We start from the raw sequence: 15,993 nt of genomic DNA, 5'->3' as shown, positions 1-15,993 counted from the left end.
TACTACTCATTGTAACTGTGGCTTGTCTTCAGGAAATTGTTTCCAAATTAAAAGTAATGAAAAAAATTACTCACAACACAACGATGACGTAAGAAATATGTGTCAAAAGAAAATACAATGGTTGATGAATTTGACTTGCAACAATTTCCTTTCATATTCGCTAATACAAAATAATGAACAGTAAAATGTTAATAGAACAGAACTTCATGGGTTTATCATGTCATTATAATTACCATTTTAAGCTTTATTTTGTAGTAATCAATGAAAAATATAATGTAGTTATGTAGCTAAATTCTTTAATCTATTATTATTACAACACTAAATTTATTGTTATTGTTGTATACAAAAGGGGAAACGATAATGGAATACAATATGCTTATATAGGTATGTGTACGTACACACACACACACACACACACACACACACACACATACATACATACATATACACATATATATATATGTAATTAAGATTCAGTTGAATTAGGTACTTAAATTGAGGCACCAAGACAGCTCGGTATAATCCGCACAGCTCCAGGTTAGGTGAACTACCGAAACAATGTCAGAGATAAGAGATTGCTCCGGGCGCGCATTAGGCAAGAAGTTGAAAATTATTTTGGTCACGACACTCCATGGACACTAAGTAAGGCATGTGTAAAATTTGAATGAAATCGGTAGGGTAGTTCTCAAGTTTTAGTGATGCACACATACAGACACACATTCTCAGTTTTATATATATAGACACATATGGGTCTATATGTACTTATATATATACATATATATACACATATTTGTATGTGTGCGTGTGTGTGTATAAGGTTTCAAAGAACATAACAAAGAAAATATATATTTTTAACTTAATCTTAGTATCTGTCAACAAAAAATTATTGCATTTGTTTCAAGAATGTTTAAGTAGAGCATATTAGTGAATCATCACAACTACAATACTGTAAACTGCATATTATAAACTACTGCTCCTGGCTATATTCAGTAAACATTTTTTAACGGAGAAATGAGGACGCACACTGGGCTTGGCCTAGGCTGTTGAATACCCTGGGGCCGCCCATTCGAAAAGTGCTCGCTAAGATCTGAGATTTTGTTTTTAAATTTCATTTTAAATCATTTAACGTATTTTACTTTCACCCATCAATCTCTCACATATTCTACACGCATGCGTCATTAACATTCTTAACGCACCCACATATCATACCTTGCCGCCTGCACCAGTTTCATTTCGCAAGGTATCCAAAATCATCCTCCTTACTAATCAAGTTTGGCGGGGTACCAATTTCGTCACTGATGAGACTACCATGCAACTCATAGTAAAGTGTGCATGTTCCCAGTAACGTTCGCAAGCAACTTGACATATACATACATACATACATACATGCACGCGCATGCGCGTACACATACACACACATACATACGTTCGTATGTACGTACAAAATTATTAAACTGAAAATGTCGCAGCCATGCCGGTAGGCACTAAAGTCCACCCTGCATTTTGACCCACCAGTTGTCCCGAACAGTCGGGCAAAGTGTTGTTGAAAGGCCTCACACATCCTTTCGGGCTCGAGTAATTCGCGCCCTTGCTCATCTGTCAGAGACCTAATGGTAGCTTTGTTGCCTCGTTGCGCCTCCACCACTCGGGCCTCTCGGGTGGCTCCAACCCCTTCATTCCTCAGAGCACGCATCCTAGCTCTGACAACTCATCCTTCGTGTTTGGCGTTGAAGTGTTAATCAAGGGCCAACGTCGCCGCCAGTACATTGGGTGCGATGCCAGTTCTAAGTGCCTCCTCTAATTTCTTAACTAGGTCTCCCTCTATTCTATTTCGGTCTAATGCAAGAGCCTTACTATACCTAACCGATTCTGCTTTAATTGCTTTCTTTAGGGCATTCCACCATCTATTGTTGACGATGTCGCCCATCAATGCTCTCTTAACTAATGTGCTAATCCGGGCCCTGTAAACCTGGCGTGCCGTGAACGACGCGTTTATCTTCCAGTAACTTATCTAAGTCAAGCGTACAAGTCACAAATTTGTGATGTGTAGCTGACTATATGGAATCGTGGACAACCTACACTATCCCTTTCCATTGTCCTACAGAATACTCTATCTAGATACAATCCGGACGACCCGATGTGGTTGCTCCATGTCCACATTGGCACATTCGGGTGGTCCAGTCGGTACCTGTCAGACAGTTGGAAATGTCTGAACAGGTCTTTGAGGCTTTTACATCCCCTCCTATTACTATCTCTGCCCACGTAATCTAGATGCGTGTCCAAGGTAGCGCTCCAATCCCTCCACTAAAAATAAAGGTCGAGACGTTCCCAGAAAAACCTCTAGACGTCGAAAGGAATCTGGCCGACCTGTTAAGGACGATGCATAAACTGTTATCAGTCGAAAAGCACACCCATTACTACCATCGACATACAAGACGACCAGCCTACCTTCCGGGTCTAGGAAAATTGCTCTTACTTTGAGGCCCAGACTCTTCCGAAGAAGTACCGCGGTGCTACCGCCGCCCATTCTCGGCAGACACAGAGAAAAATAAATGTCGAAATGTGCGCCGAACATGTGCTGGAGGGCCCGCGGGTCGTGAAGTCTGGTCTCACTGATGGCTATGATATGCACATTTTGTGACTTGATGTCATTTAACAGGTAGCCTTGTTTCCAAGGCAACCCCAAGCCATGTACATTTATACAGCCTATTCTGAGCATGTTCCTATCAAAAGTTGTGTTTTACACACGAAAGGAAGATGAAAGAGGATGAGAGAGAGAGTCGCTTACTGTCCGAAAGTTGCTTGTCCTTCACCTCGTAGTCTTCTCCCAGAAGGTTTTTGTACAGTTTTTTAGAGAGGTACTTTTGAAATCTCCCTACTGCATCCGGGCAGAGAGATTTCCGTGTGTTGTGTGTGTTCTGTGTTATATGTATGATTTTAATGGGTTGTGGTGGTGTTGTGCGTGGGTGATTATTTGTTTTGGTATCGTTTTCTGTTATGTTGGTGTTTGACCTAATGTATTCCGTCGGGTCTGGATTGTTAGTGCTTATAGCTGTCAACATTGTGGGGCCATTTGGTGTTTGTGTGTTTGTGTTAATGCTTTTGTTTTCTGCGGGTGTTTTGGTTTCAGGAGGGGTAAACCTCCCTGCTTTGTTTATTTACTTCTCTATTCATTTTTTTTTCCACCCTTTTTTCTCCTTCCCCCTGTGGCCACTTGCCAATCCTCTGTGTCCTCTTCATCTGACGACATGTCGAAGGAATCAGAAAGTGGGAGGAGAAGGGTGCTGGAGTCTATTTCTGAGTATATTGATTTTGTTGTTGGTGTTGGTGCTTGCAAATTGGTGACAGTCGGGATGTACTGTATGGGTTTTGGGAGTCGGGTATGAGTCCTTTTGCTTTTCTCTTTTTCCTTTGAAGTTGTTGTTGTTGATGGTGGTGATGGTGTTGTTTCTGTTCTTGGTGGCGCTGATGGTGGTGTCGTTTGGTTGGGCTGGCTTGTTGGTGGCTGATGTTCCTTCATTTGTTGGTAGAACTGTTTTATCAGTTGTGCAAACGGCAGTGTGGGTAGCAGTACTGGGTTTTTTTCTTGGTTTTTGGTTTTCTTGTTGTGGTTGCTGTTGTTGTATTCTTTTACTTGTTTCAGTCATGCTGGAGCACTACCTTGACCCCCATGACTTATTTCTTAAGCCTAGTACTTATTCTATTGATCTCTTTTGCCGAACCACTAAGTTACAGGGACGTAAACACACCAACACCGGTTGTCAAGTGGTGATTGAGGGGTCAGACACAGACACAAACACACACACATATATATATGACGGGCTTCTTTCAGTTTCCATCTACCAAATCCACTCACAAGGCTTTGGTTGCCCCGAGGCTATATATAGTAGGAGACACTTGCCCAAGGTGCCACGCAGTGGGACTGAACCTCGAACCATGTGGTTGGGAAGCAAGCTTCTTAATACTCAGCCTATATATAAACTGCGCCTAGGTATAAACCTGCACCTATATTGAGTGCTTTTTAATTATTTCTTTGACAAACTGTGACATTTGTGTTTGTGTGTGTGAGAGAGAGAGACAGAGAGAGAGAGACAGAGAGAGAGAGACAGAGACAGAGACATAGAGAGAGAGAGAGAGAGAGAGAGAGAGAGAGAGAGAGAGAGAGAGAGAGAGAGAGAGAGAAATTTTATATGACATAGGAAGACCGGGTAGAAAGGTGTAAGAGAAAGTAGAATGAACAAATGTGAAGAATTTATTGGATCACAAACAAAACAGTGTAGTTAGTTAAGCCGTACTTTCTTTAAACAAATTATCTCGTCCCTTGAATTATATACATAAATGCGCGCGCACGCACTCCAAAGTGGCTTTACAGCCAAATTTTCATGTCTTGAATTTGACATGCACAGTGAAATCATGCATTTACAATAATTCTGATTTGTAGATACATATAGAAGCGACTATATTTGTTTCATAAGCTGATCAGCTCCTAACAAGATTAATTTTCATCGTGACGATAGTGACGGTTGCAATGATAATAATAATAATAATAATAATAATAATAATAATAATAATAATAATAATAATAATAATAATAATAATAATGATGATGATGATGATGATGATGATGATAATAATGCTGATGATGATGAGGAGGATAATAATAATAATAATAATAATAATAATAATAATAATAATAATAATAATAATAATAATGAAAATAATAATGTCCTCGGAGGAAATAAAGCGTCATAGTATATAACGTTAAGAACGTTGTAGAAAGCATTAATGAATGTTTCCTTTTATTTTTCATTTAATAACGATCTTAGTTCTATGTCAGCAGAATATATTCCCCTCTTAACTAAGATGACGGTATCTTCAATGCGCAAATGTCAACCGTTTGTTTTACTGGTATATTATTTCGTTTCGTTCATATTTATTTGATGTGAATGTTTGAGTGCATGCATCTGTGCTTATATACGCTGGCAAAGTGTAGATATATGTCTGCAAACAACTACATGCTATTTTAATCCATTACGTTTAATAACAAATCGCTGCGGCATTTACATTAATACTAATGCCCTGCATAGCAAAGGACACGTCCAAAGTCGATTAGTGGAAGTAATAATAAACGAGAGACAACGAAGATGATAATAGCAATACCAACAAGAACGTTACCACCAAGCTTCAGGTATCAAAATAGAAAGTACTCTTTTCAAAGTTAATTCAATTATAAGTAATGTTCACTGCCAATCCCGCTCCTTGCCATCTCACAATTGCAACTGAATCAGAACAATCTTCACTGAAAAGTGAGAGAAAAGACATAAATATAATTTACTTCATTATACAATGTTTGAAGAAAGAAAAAAGGAGAGAAAGAATAAACTATCTGTTAATAGTTTTAAGGATCGAACGCAATGTACTGTGACTTGATAGGAAAACGCGTAGGGTTACTTCATAGCAAGAAATATATAAACGAGAGGAAAAAGGATAGTCCACCTGAAATGATTCTAAGCTAGGAGTTATATGGCTTCCAGAGAGCCATACTACATTTGAAATAGGGTATGTGAAATAAATGGGATATTTGGGAGCCACAAAAGTTTCTGGGGAGGAGACATTAAAAAATATAACTGCCAGAGATGTACAATCACTTTATTATAATCCTGATATTTCATTGCTTATGATTATTTCAACAGCATAAAAATTGAACTTTATGAGAGGCTACTGTTGTCTACTATCTTGTAACTGAAACTAAAATACGAAACATTCCCGCTCGACAACACTCGAAGATCAAAAGCACAAAAAAAAACACTGGGTGTTGTAAAGTTAGTTTCTAACCTCTGTTCATCCTGTGCTGTTGTACTCCATCATCAGAAAACATTACAAAGTCAATACGTCTTATATGTATAACAGCACTTTCAGATGACAAAACGTGGCCATAAGTTGACTAACCATCTAGAAACAAAGTACGAGACAAAATTACAAGATTACAAGAGTAATTTTTTTTTTTAATGAGCAATGATTTTCAAGAAAGAAAACATTGACTCAAAATGTTAAGTAAAGAAATAGCTGGAATAGACAATGGTTTACTTGCGTCCTCTGAGATTTGCAAAAAAAATATAAAACCATCGAGTCCCATTTTAGAGGTGAAATTAATTTTACCTGTTGTGTCAATTATCATTTCAACTGTCATGAAGAAAAGTGCACATGAAATTACAAAAGCCATCTCTGTGAGTAATTCACCATCATAGAGATGCACTGGAAAACAACTAACTAGACGATTTCAAGTGAAATAATTTGCATTGCTAATCGATGAATCCACTTTAAGTGATGATGAAGCCTTTCTACTGGTGTGTGTTAGGTTTTGGGGTGATAATCAACTTCATGACAGAATCTTTTTTTCGAAAGATTTACGACTGATATCAATATTGTAACCATTTTTTAAAAAAAAGTTTAGATTTATTTCAAGGTAAATCAAGTTACCGTCAGATTTTTTGAAAGGAGTGAGGTGCAGATATAATGGTTGCATGAAGTATTTTAAAAAAATTTATACCTAAATTTTTCTTATATACGTTAGGATTTCATGTGTAACATAGTGAGTTGGCATTGAAATTAGTTGATTAACTGAGATTATTCGTGAAGTTAGAACAAAAAAAATCTCCCAAGAACATGTCAAATCTTGCCACCTGAATAAAATATACCTCGGTAAGGTCAACTAAGACCAAAACATATCTTTTGATTTCACCTGTTAACATTAAAAGCAAAAGTCAGTTTCATCTCCATTATTCTTATTTTTCAAAGATTTCATCTAGCAAATGTATCACTTCATTGTTGATTTTAGATTTTAACTACCTCTAGAAGTAGTTTTATCAACTAATTGCATAAATAATCTCAGTTAATTGAAGTTTTTCAAATCATATTACATATGTGAGACTTTACTATATGTGTATTTAGTACAAAGAACTCTTCCCTAGGCCATATTGTCAATTTTTTGCATACACTGTATGCACCACTGTCAAGATTAAGTCGCATAGAAAATTGTTATTGTAATGAAATTTCTGACATAAGGAATTAATTATAAAATTAATGCTTGTCAAATCAAGGTTATCTTTTTCGGAAACTTTGTGACAAAGCGTCTGAACACCTGATTACCTGCTGATGTGATGGCTATTGAAGGGTGCCTAGCTGCATCGCTTTTATGCATTTTGGGACAGTACTGTATCACTTCTGAGCAGTAAGAGTAGCTTAGTGAACAGACCGTTGTTTTTACGAGAAAACTTATTCTATTCGGAACGTTGCAAGTTGGTGCAGTTTCCTACCTTTGCTACGATTGACACTGAACTGCAAGACAGTTTTTTTCTGTGTTTAAGTATTTAAAGTGATTTACAGTGATATGAAAGTCATCCCGCCTTTTCGTATGTTGAATTTCTGCTACTGACTTACGGGAATTCTTGAATGCGGATGCCAGAATATGTACTGTGCATATAGATTTCAACATAAGATATTCTGCACCAAGCTCCTCTCACAAAATCTAACTCTGCTCATAAAGCTTGTTTGCTTCCTATTGTTCTTGCTCCTTCAGTCAGTTGCATTTTGATAAATGTATTTTTTAAGAACAGCATTGAATTGTATAAACTGCTGTTTCTTTGAAAAGAGATATCACATACTCTGTTGCACTAAATTCAATTATTTCACAAATTACCAAGAAAAGTGTACCTTCTTTACCGTGATTGTCCATACTTTTCAATTACAGAAACTGATTGTATTTCAGCATTCTATCAATTAAAGTATCACATCTCAATGAGGATGTGCACCTAATTCATTGCACCTTAGTTCCTGAAACTGTTACAAATATGTCACCAGGAGTGGCTATGTGGTAAGAACGCTGCTTCCTAACCACATGGTTCCGGGTTCAGTCCCACTGCGTGGCACCTTGGGCAAGAGTCTTCTACTATAGCCTCGGGCCGATCAAAGCCTTGTGAGTGGATTTGGTAGACGGAAACTGAAAGAAACACGTCGTATGTGTGTGGGTGTGTGTGTTAGTGCGTCTGCCCCACCCTACCCCACCATTTCTTGACAACCGATGTTGGTGTGTTTGCGACCCCGTAACTTAGCGGATCGACAAAAGAGACCGATAAAATAAGTACTAGGCTTGCAAAGAATAAGTCCTGGGGTCGATTTGTTCGACTAAAGACAGTACTCCAGCATGGCTGCAGTCAAATGACTGAAACAAGTAAAAGAGTAAATGTGTGCTCTGGGGCTCATTTCAAAAGGTTCGTTTCTAAATAAACTTCTGTGTCCTTGACTACTGATAAACTTAATTCAGTTTCTGAACCTGGTCCTTTAAATTGTGAGATTACGGTATTCTTGAAAAAGTCCAAATTATGATTTGGTACTCTTGAAAAAGTTCGAAATTCTTTTATTTCTGCATAGAATTATGGTCGGGTTTCTCGGTTGAATTCCTCTATAGGAAAGTGGGTTATACATCATTAGATGTACACCTGACTTTCCTATATTAAATTGAGAATTGAACGGAACGCTGAACTCCAGACTATCAACACAAACAACATTTATTCAAGGTGGAAAATATACATCTTTAATCTTGTTTGTTGAGACGTCTTCGGTGTGTGAGAACATGGTTGTTGGGACGTTGGTATATTGATGTGAGCTGTCTAGCGTGAGTTCGAAAGATGGAGAGACAACTAGACACGTCCTTGCTCAATCGCTGGCCAGCAAGAAAGAGATCGATCAAAGCGGGAAAGCTTGATTGTTGAATTCCACGCATGCGTGAGACTACGCATGCGCACGGCGTTACTACAGGGCTCCCCTCGCCAGTGTGGAACGCACGATAATTTTTTTTTTTGTTGGAACGCCTGAAGCAGGATGGCCACTGAAAACCACCCACAAGATGTAGCACAAACACACACAAAGAAAATGAAAGAAATGAAATGTACACTCGTGTGATACATGCATGCAATGTACAAATTGAAAGAATGAAAGAAAAACATGCAATATGGTGTGTCCCTGGTGGTGGGGTTGTTGGCGCACGACATTGTGGTAGACAGTACATTGATGGAGAAGACGTCGGCGCAGGAACTGTAATATAGCTGTGTTCTGTATGTGTGGTGGTAATGATGTTGACGGTGGTAATGATGTTGACGGTGGTAATGATGTCCTGTTGAAACTTGGCGACGTCGGGGGAATGCTTGTAGTTGGTAGTAGTAGTTGTTGTCGTCGCGGTGGTAATCTTGGTTGAACGAAGCTGGTGGCGAAAAGGCTGCTTGGTGATGATGGTGTTTGAAGAGGTACGCTTTTACAGATGGTCGTACAGAGATAATTTCTGTACGACCATTAGCGTCGACCATGATGAGATTTTTAACCCAAGATGAAATTGTTCGCATGTGACGAGAAGTCACCAGTTTGTAAGAACGACCGTGTGAACTCATAAAAGGAGAAATGGTGACGAATGGAAAAACAGAGGACTCCTTTTATTTAAACGTGTCACACGGTCGAACACAAAATAATATATCAAAGATGATGTACATGATATGTTATACTACGATAACATATGGCCAGTAAAAGGGAGACGATAGAAGATGATAAACACAACCGTATAAAATGAATAACAAGAGATATTTGTTGTGGCATAAAAGATGTATGTGTATGTGAGAGTGTGAATGCGACATATAAGAACATAATAAAAGACAGGCCGTCTATATGTATGTGAGATATTACAGCAGATAGAAAGTCAGTACACGTGAGAGTTTTATACCAAGTTCTTGAGTACACAATTGGAAGTATCGCAGGCTGTAATTCTTGTCTGTTTATTATCGTGGTGAAGCTAAGTCACCTAACAGAATCGAAGAGAGAGATTTGCCGCGGTGGTTTAGTTCGGTGTACATAGTAAGTCGTGTTGACTATGGTTGGAGATGTTGGTGGTCATCGTTGCTTGGTAGTTCAGTCTCCATGGCCGCATTTGTTCTTTAGTTGGGGTCACCAGTTATAGGTTGGTAGTCCAGAATCCATGGCCGCGTTTGTTTCTTAGTCGGGGTCACCACTTTATAGGAATGCGTTAAATAGCTCAGCGGGCTGCGTGTTTGAATCACGTCGGGATCACCACTTTATAGGAAAGTGGGTTATACATCATTAGATGTACACCTGACTTTCCTATATTAAATTAAGAATTAAACGGAACGCTGAACTCCAGACTATCAACACAAACAACATTTATTCAAGGTGGAAAATATACATCTTTAATCTTGTTTGTTGAGACGTCTTCGGTGTGTGAGAACATGGTTGTTGGGACGTTGGTATATTGATGTGAGCTGTCTAGCGTGAGTTCGAAAGATGGAGAGACAACTAGACACGTCCTTGCTCAATCGCTGGCCAGCAAGAAAGAGATCGATCAAAGCGGGAAAGCTTGGTTGTTGAATTCCACGCATGCGTGAGACTACGCATGCGCACGGAGTTACTACACCTCTTTGATGTCATTTTCTCAGTTTTAAAAACAAATACAACGTTGTGTCAGGCACTACATACAGAATTAGCATCGGTATGCAGGAAATAAGATAATTGAAATTATTGGATGAGATAGCAGATATTAAGTCTTACCTTTAGCAGAAAACGTGCAGATTACCAATAACGTCCGGAGCCTAATCTTAATCATTTGTTCAATTTTATGCTATGAGTCAAATGTTTTGTATCTTGTCATCAAGTTAATCATCGTATCATCATTCTACTCTGATGAGATCATTAACCGACTTATGACACTGATAACAAAACCGGTAGCAAAACACTATATGCTTTTTTTTACGTTTTTTTTTTTTTAGCACTTCACATTTGCGTGCAAATGCGAAATAAATAAATTTGTAATTGTATTCTATTTGTGAAAATAAAAGAGAAATTAACTAATCTAAACAATAGCTTTAGATTATATTCCATTGGTGCACAAAATGAGGATGATCACAGCACATTTTTTTAACAATTTCTAGAATATACGCTTTCAGTATATAAAACAAACGTGTAATGTTCTATAAACTGTTCCAAAATTATGCTTGGGTCATAAATGATTATTTATTCGTTGTTTTACAGTGCATGTAGAGTAATTTATTACACTGATACATCCATTGTATTAGTTGCGTTTAATAAGATTAAATGCTAGTATTTTCAATCAGCAGCAATTAAAAGAAGTAGCATATTGACCTTTTAATGACACGCCAATCAACAAGAATGTTTCTAAAAGTTCTTAAACTGTTTAAGTTCGTTTCTAAGTCTTCAAGTAATCAACGGCGAACTTTGCATCACATTCAGTGGAACATGTTCTATACTTAGATTGCGGGGGAAATGGTACTCAGTAGTATGCAACATAGAAACTTAAGTATCTCAAACAGTCAAGAGTCTTAGAGTTCCTTTTGCTATGCTGCAAAAATGTCATGAGCCATCCAGTCCGCTTCAGCTTTGGCTCATGTATCATGGTGGCGTTGGCAAAGATCTCAAGCATGAAGCTTACTAGATAAATCTCGGCAGAGAAATAGAATTTACAGATGAAACCTACAATTCTGTTTTTATCGATGATCTCAAATATTAAATAACCAAGAACTTCAAAAATATGGCTTCTCTCAACCTAATTACACTGAATTTAAGAATCTGGCAACAGAAATTTTGTCACATTAGTAGCGTTTGTCAATGATAATGAATCCAAAGTCACTATATATCAAAGAACAATCTAATCTGTTACTTTTGACAGGGTTCGGCAAGAAGCTACTACTTTGATGTTCAGGTGGAGCTGGAAAGATTTTTTATCAGTTTATTATTTGCCAAAGTCCGCCAACGTAGACATAGCTAATACAGTTGTTTCTTAAAGCTATTGCCGCCACATTGTACTGCACGTCCTACTTGCAAGCTCATCACTTGAGTACAAAGGTTTGCAAAAGTACCACGTCGATAACCGTGAGACAACTGTTGAAGGAATAACCGGTTGTGTTAAAGGAGATTTTGTTCTATTATCTGTCTATTGTAGCAGTCTGTTGAATTATTTTGCACCGTCCGTTCGATTATATAGGTTCTTACGTCATTTCTGTTCCGAACGAAAGGTAGTTATGAAGTCAAATATAGGTTTCATTCATGATGCTTGTAAACAGTTATAGTTGAGCGTGCCGTTATAAGGCGATTCTTTGCGTTTAGATGTCCATATGTGTGCAATGCCAATTACCACTGGATCCTGTAACGATTTAATCAAAACAAAATACCAAATTACTGAAAATATAATTCTATATATTTCTGAGTTGTTTTCGATTTGACACGCTGATACCGATTTTATTGAAAATTGCGATACAAATGTTTTAAATGCCAATTACGAAAATCAATCTTTTCTTTTTATAGACATTAATAATAAACTTACGAACCATTAAGGTTTAAAATTTTTGGTAATTTTATCCAATTAGATCCATCCATTTTCTATATGGCTTCGGAAATTATGGACAGTGTCATGTTGGCTTGTTTTTGCTTTGTTTCTGAGATGTGACGTTAGTCTTTGAGAAATTAATATTAAAAATGTCATGTTTTATAGCATGGCTGTATGACTGTGTGATAAAGAAACTTGTTTCCCAACCTTGTGGTTTTGGATTCAATCCCGCTGCACAGCACCTTGGGCAAGAGTCTTCCACTTCAGCCCTGGCTCGCCCAAAGCCTTACGAATGGATTTGGTAGACGGAAACCGGAAGCATGTCACATATATATGTATATACTTATGTCTTTGTACCCACTACCGCTGGACAACCGGTGGTGGTTATTTTACGTCCCCGTAACTTGGAGGCTTGACAAAAAAAAGGGGCAGATTGAATAAGTGCCAGAGTTACAAATAAATACTGGGTCCATTTATTCAACTACACCGCTTTAAGGCATGGCTGCAGTTCAATGACAGAAACAAGTAAAAGAGGATAATTAACAATAAAAATGTTACAAAACTCTTTATGAAAGAAAATGAAATAAAAACAAATTAACGTTTGCAATGAAACTCAGCAATGCACAACAGAACCAAATGTTAACCCAAGATGGCTCACAACATAGATTCAGCTAAGCAAGACTTGATACGACGAGAAAAAAAAACAGATTTGGACGTGCTTAGTAATTCAGTTGACTAGCTGCGTTTCCGTACGTGCTCCATCACACTGTGCCTTTGGGTATACAACTTAAAATATTGTAAGCGATGTATACTTAAAAATGAATAAGCTATTAAACACCAGTTGCCTGCAGATGTAAGTGCTTCCGGTAATCTTCAAGTTTAGGGGGTAAAAAAAGTAAATAAAAATATTCAAGGGAAATAACTGAACGACTTACCATTATTATCCGTTTTCTTTTAGCTGTTTATAAATAAATCACACTCGTGCTTTTTTTTTTTCTAAAATAGCATGCGACGGAATTTTTTCTTATAAAAGTTTTAAATGTTTTTTTCTTTTTCCAAAACGGAAACGAAATGGTTTGCAGAAGTACCTGACGGAAGGGAGTCAAAAACAACAGGCAGAAAAGAAACAATTGTGCATGGAGAGAACTTTGTCGATGGAAATGATAATGAAATTCAACAGATAAATTTCTAGGACTGCATGCTGATCTCAATGAGATCGTGTTCATTAAAAATAGATATTTATTAATGAAATTTTCTACAGTTATGCTCCAGATGTTTGAATATATTGCACTGTAGAAAATTTCATTAAAATATATCTATTTTCAATGAACACGACCTCGCCGAGTGAGGGTCATCATGCAGTTCTAGAAATTCACCTACTCAACATTATACACTTCAGAAATGGCAGCCAAAAAATAAACAAATGTTTTTTCTTTTGGGATTGAATTCCGCCATAGAAATTCATATAGATAAGATGAAATTGAGGATTTCGTTTTCAGCAACAATAAGATGTTGTGCAGCCGGTCTTCCACGAGGCATTTTCGATTTCTCATAAGAAACTATGATATTCAATCACGTGTGTGATTTATATATAAACAGTTAACGTCAATCAAATCACGTGTGTGATTTATTTATAAACAGAGTAGTACGGAGAATACTGGTAAGACGTTCAGTTACTTCCCTTGAATTTTTTTTTTACACCCCTAAACTTGAAGATTACCAGTGCATCCACCGATCTAAGCACAGAACTAATACACATAAAAAACATTCTAAACCGAATCTTTTTTTTTAATACAATATTATTTAAGGTAACAAACTGATCGATAAATCTTCAATTACCAACACAGACGCTTTGCCGATTTCTGCCTGGTAACCATGAGGACAACATAGTATATTCGCCGTAAACTACTACCCTTACGTACTCTCACTCGATTTCGTCGACCTAACTATCTCGGTATTGAAGCTTTCACCATCAAAACTACAGCATTATAGAACTCCCTCTCTAAACTTTTCTTCCAGTTAAAGGAGTTCCATAAAAGAGATCTATACCTCATTTTCAAACTAAAACATATTTTTAAAACTGTTGTATTCGCTTCATATAGATGGAAAAATCAGTGACAACTCCAATATCTGCCTCAAAAACTATCCAAGGCTATGCAAATCTCATAACATTTCGATTCATGACCAATTGTTGACTCTCAGCACATTCAAACAAAAAACTTCTCTATTCCCCTTAACCCTTTAACTGCAGGATTTAATTCCATGGTTATTCCACGAAATATCAAAAACAAGTATCTCAATAATGATATAGGGGTGGGAAAAAATGTGTAATTTTTGGATTTCTTGTTACTTTCTCCCTTACTTGGAACCATTATATTGCAAGTACTGCAGCATTTTGTACTGTTGCATCATTTTCAGGAGTAAATTTGGTCAGCATTGTTGAGTTTAGAAACAGTCAACTAACGTAGTTTTTTTTTTTCTAAGAAATTTTGCCACTCTGACCTGATTGTAATTAAGATTACAAATAAGATATCTGGATAATTTTTATTGCTTAACAATCAAAATTCTTTTCTCTGTTGGGTTCCAAGTCGATTTTTTCTCCACACTATTGTTTAATTTGATCATTTTCAATTTTCAAGAAACGTCTAAAGTGTGATAAAATGAGTAATGACCAATTTATATAATTTCTTTTCGACAATATATCTGTCACTATATCAGGAAGGGAGCCACTCCAGCAGATCGAGCAGAAACTATAGAAAATATACGTTGAGGTTTTAGATTCAGTCGAGTTTCATTAATCTTGTACCATTTTTCCAAAATTCTTTTATTTGGCAAAGATATTTTTAAATTTTGTGGTATTTCTGATGTCTAAGGATGATAATCATCATCATCATCATCGTTTAACGTCCGCTTTCCATGCTAGCATGGGTTGGACGATTTGACTGAGGACTGGTGAACCGGATGGCTACACCAGGCTCCAATCTGATTTGGCAGAGTTTCTACAGCTGGATGCCCTTCCTAACGCCAACCACTCCGAGAGTGTAGTGGGTGTTTTTACGTGCCACCGGCACGAAGGCCAGTCAGGTGGTACTGGCAACGGCCACGCTCAAAATGGTGTATTTTACGTGCCACCTGCACAGGAGCCAATCCAGCGGCACTGGCACGATCTCGCTCGAATGTGCCAGGAAGGCGACGCTGGGCACAGGTGTCATCACGATTTCGCTTTCGCTTGCCCCAACAGGTCTTCACAAGCCGAGTTTCGTGTCCTGCATAGGAGCCAGTCCAGCGGCACTGGCAATGATCTCACTCGAATGTCTTTACACGTGCCACTGGCACAAGTGCCAGGAAGGCGACGCTGGGCACAGGTGTCATCACGATTTCGCATTCGCTTACCCCAACAGGTCTTCACAAGCCGGGTTTCGTGTCCAATGAAGGAGACGACGTTGGCATGGGTGTCAATCGTCGAATTTAGTTCTATTTCGATTCCGATTTCACTTGCCTCAACAGGTCTTCGCAAGCAGAGTTTCGTGTCCAATGAATGAAAGGTAGGCTTAAGTGGGCTGGCTACACCCCTGGCGGAGGCCTTGGATTTA

Source organism: Octopus bimaculoides, chromosome 5 (genome assembly GCF_046866305.1).
Source record: "Octopus bimaculoides isolate indiv1 chromosome 5, ASM4686630v1, whole genome shotgun sequence".
NCBI classification, from domain to species: domain Eukaryota; kingdom Metazoa; phylum Mollusca; class Cephalopoda; order Octopoda; family Octopodidae; genus Octopus; species Octopus bimaculoides.
The sequence above is the reverse complement of the archived record's forward strand: the minus strand, read 5'-3'. Positions refer to the sequence as shown.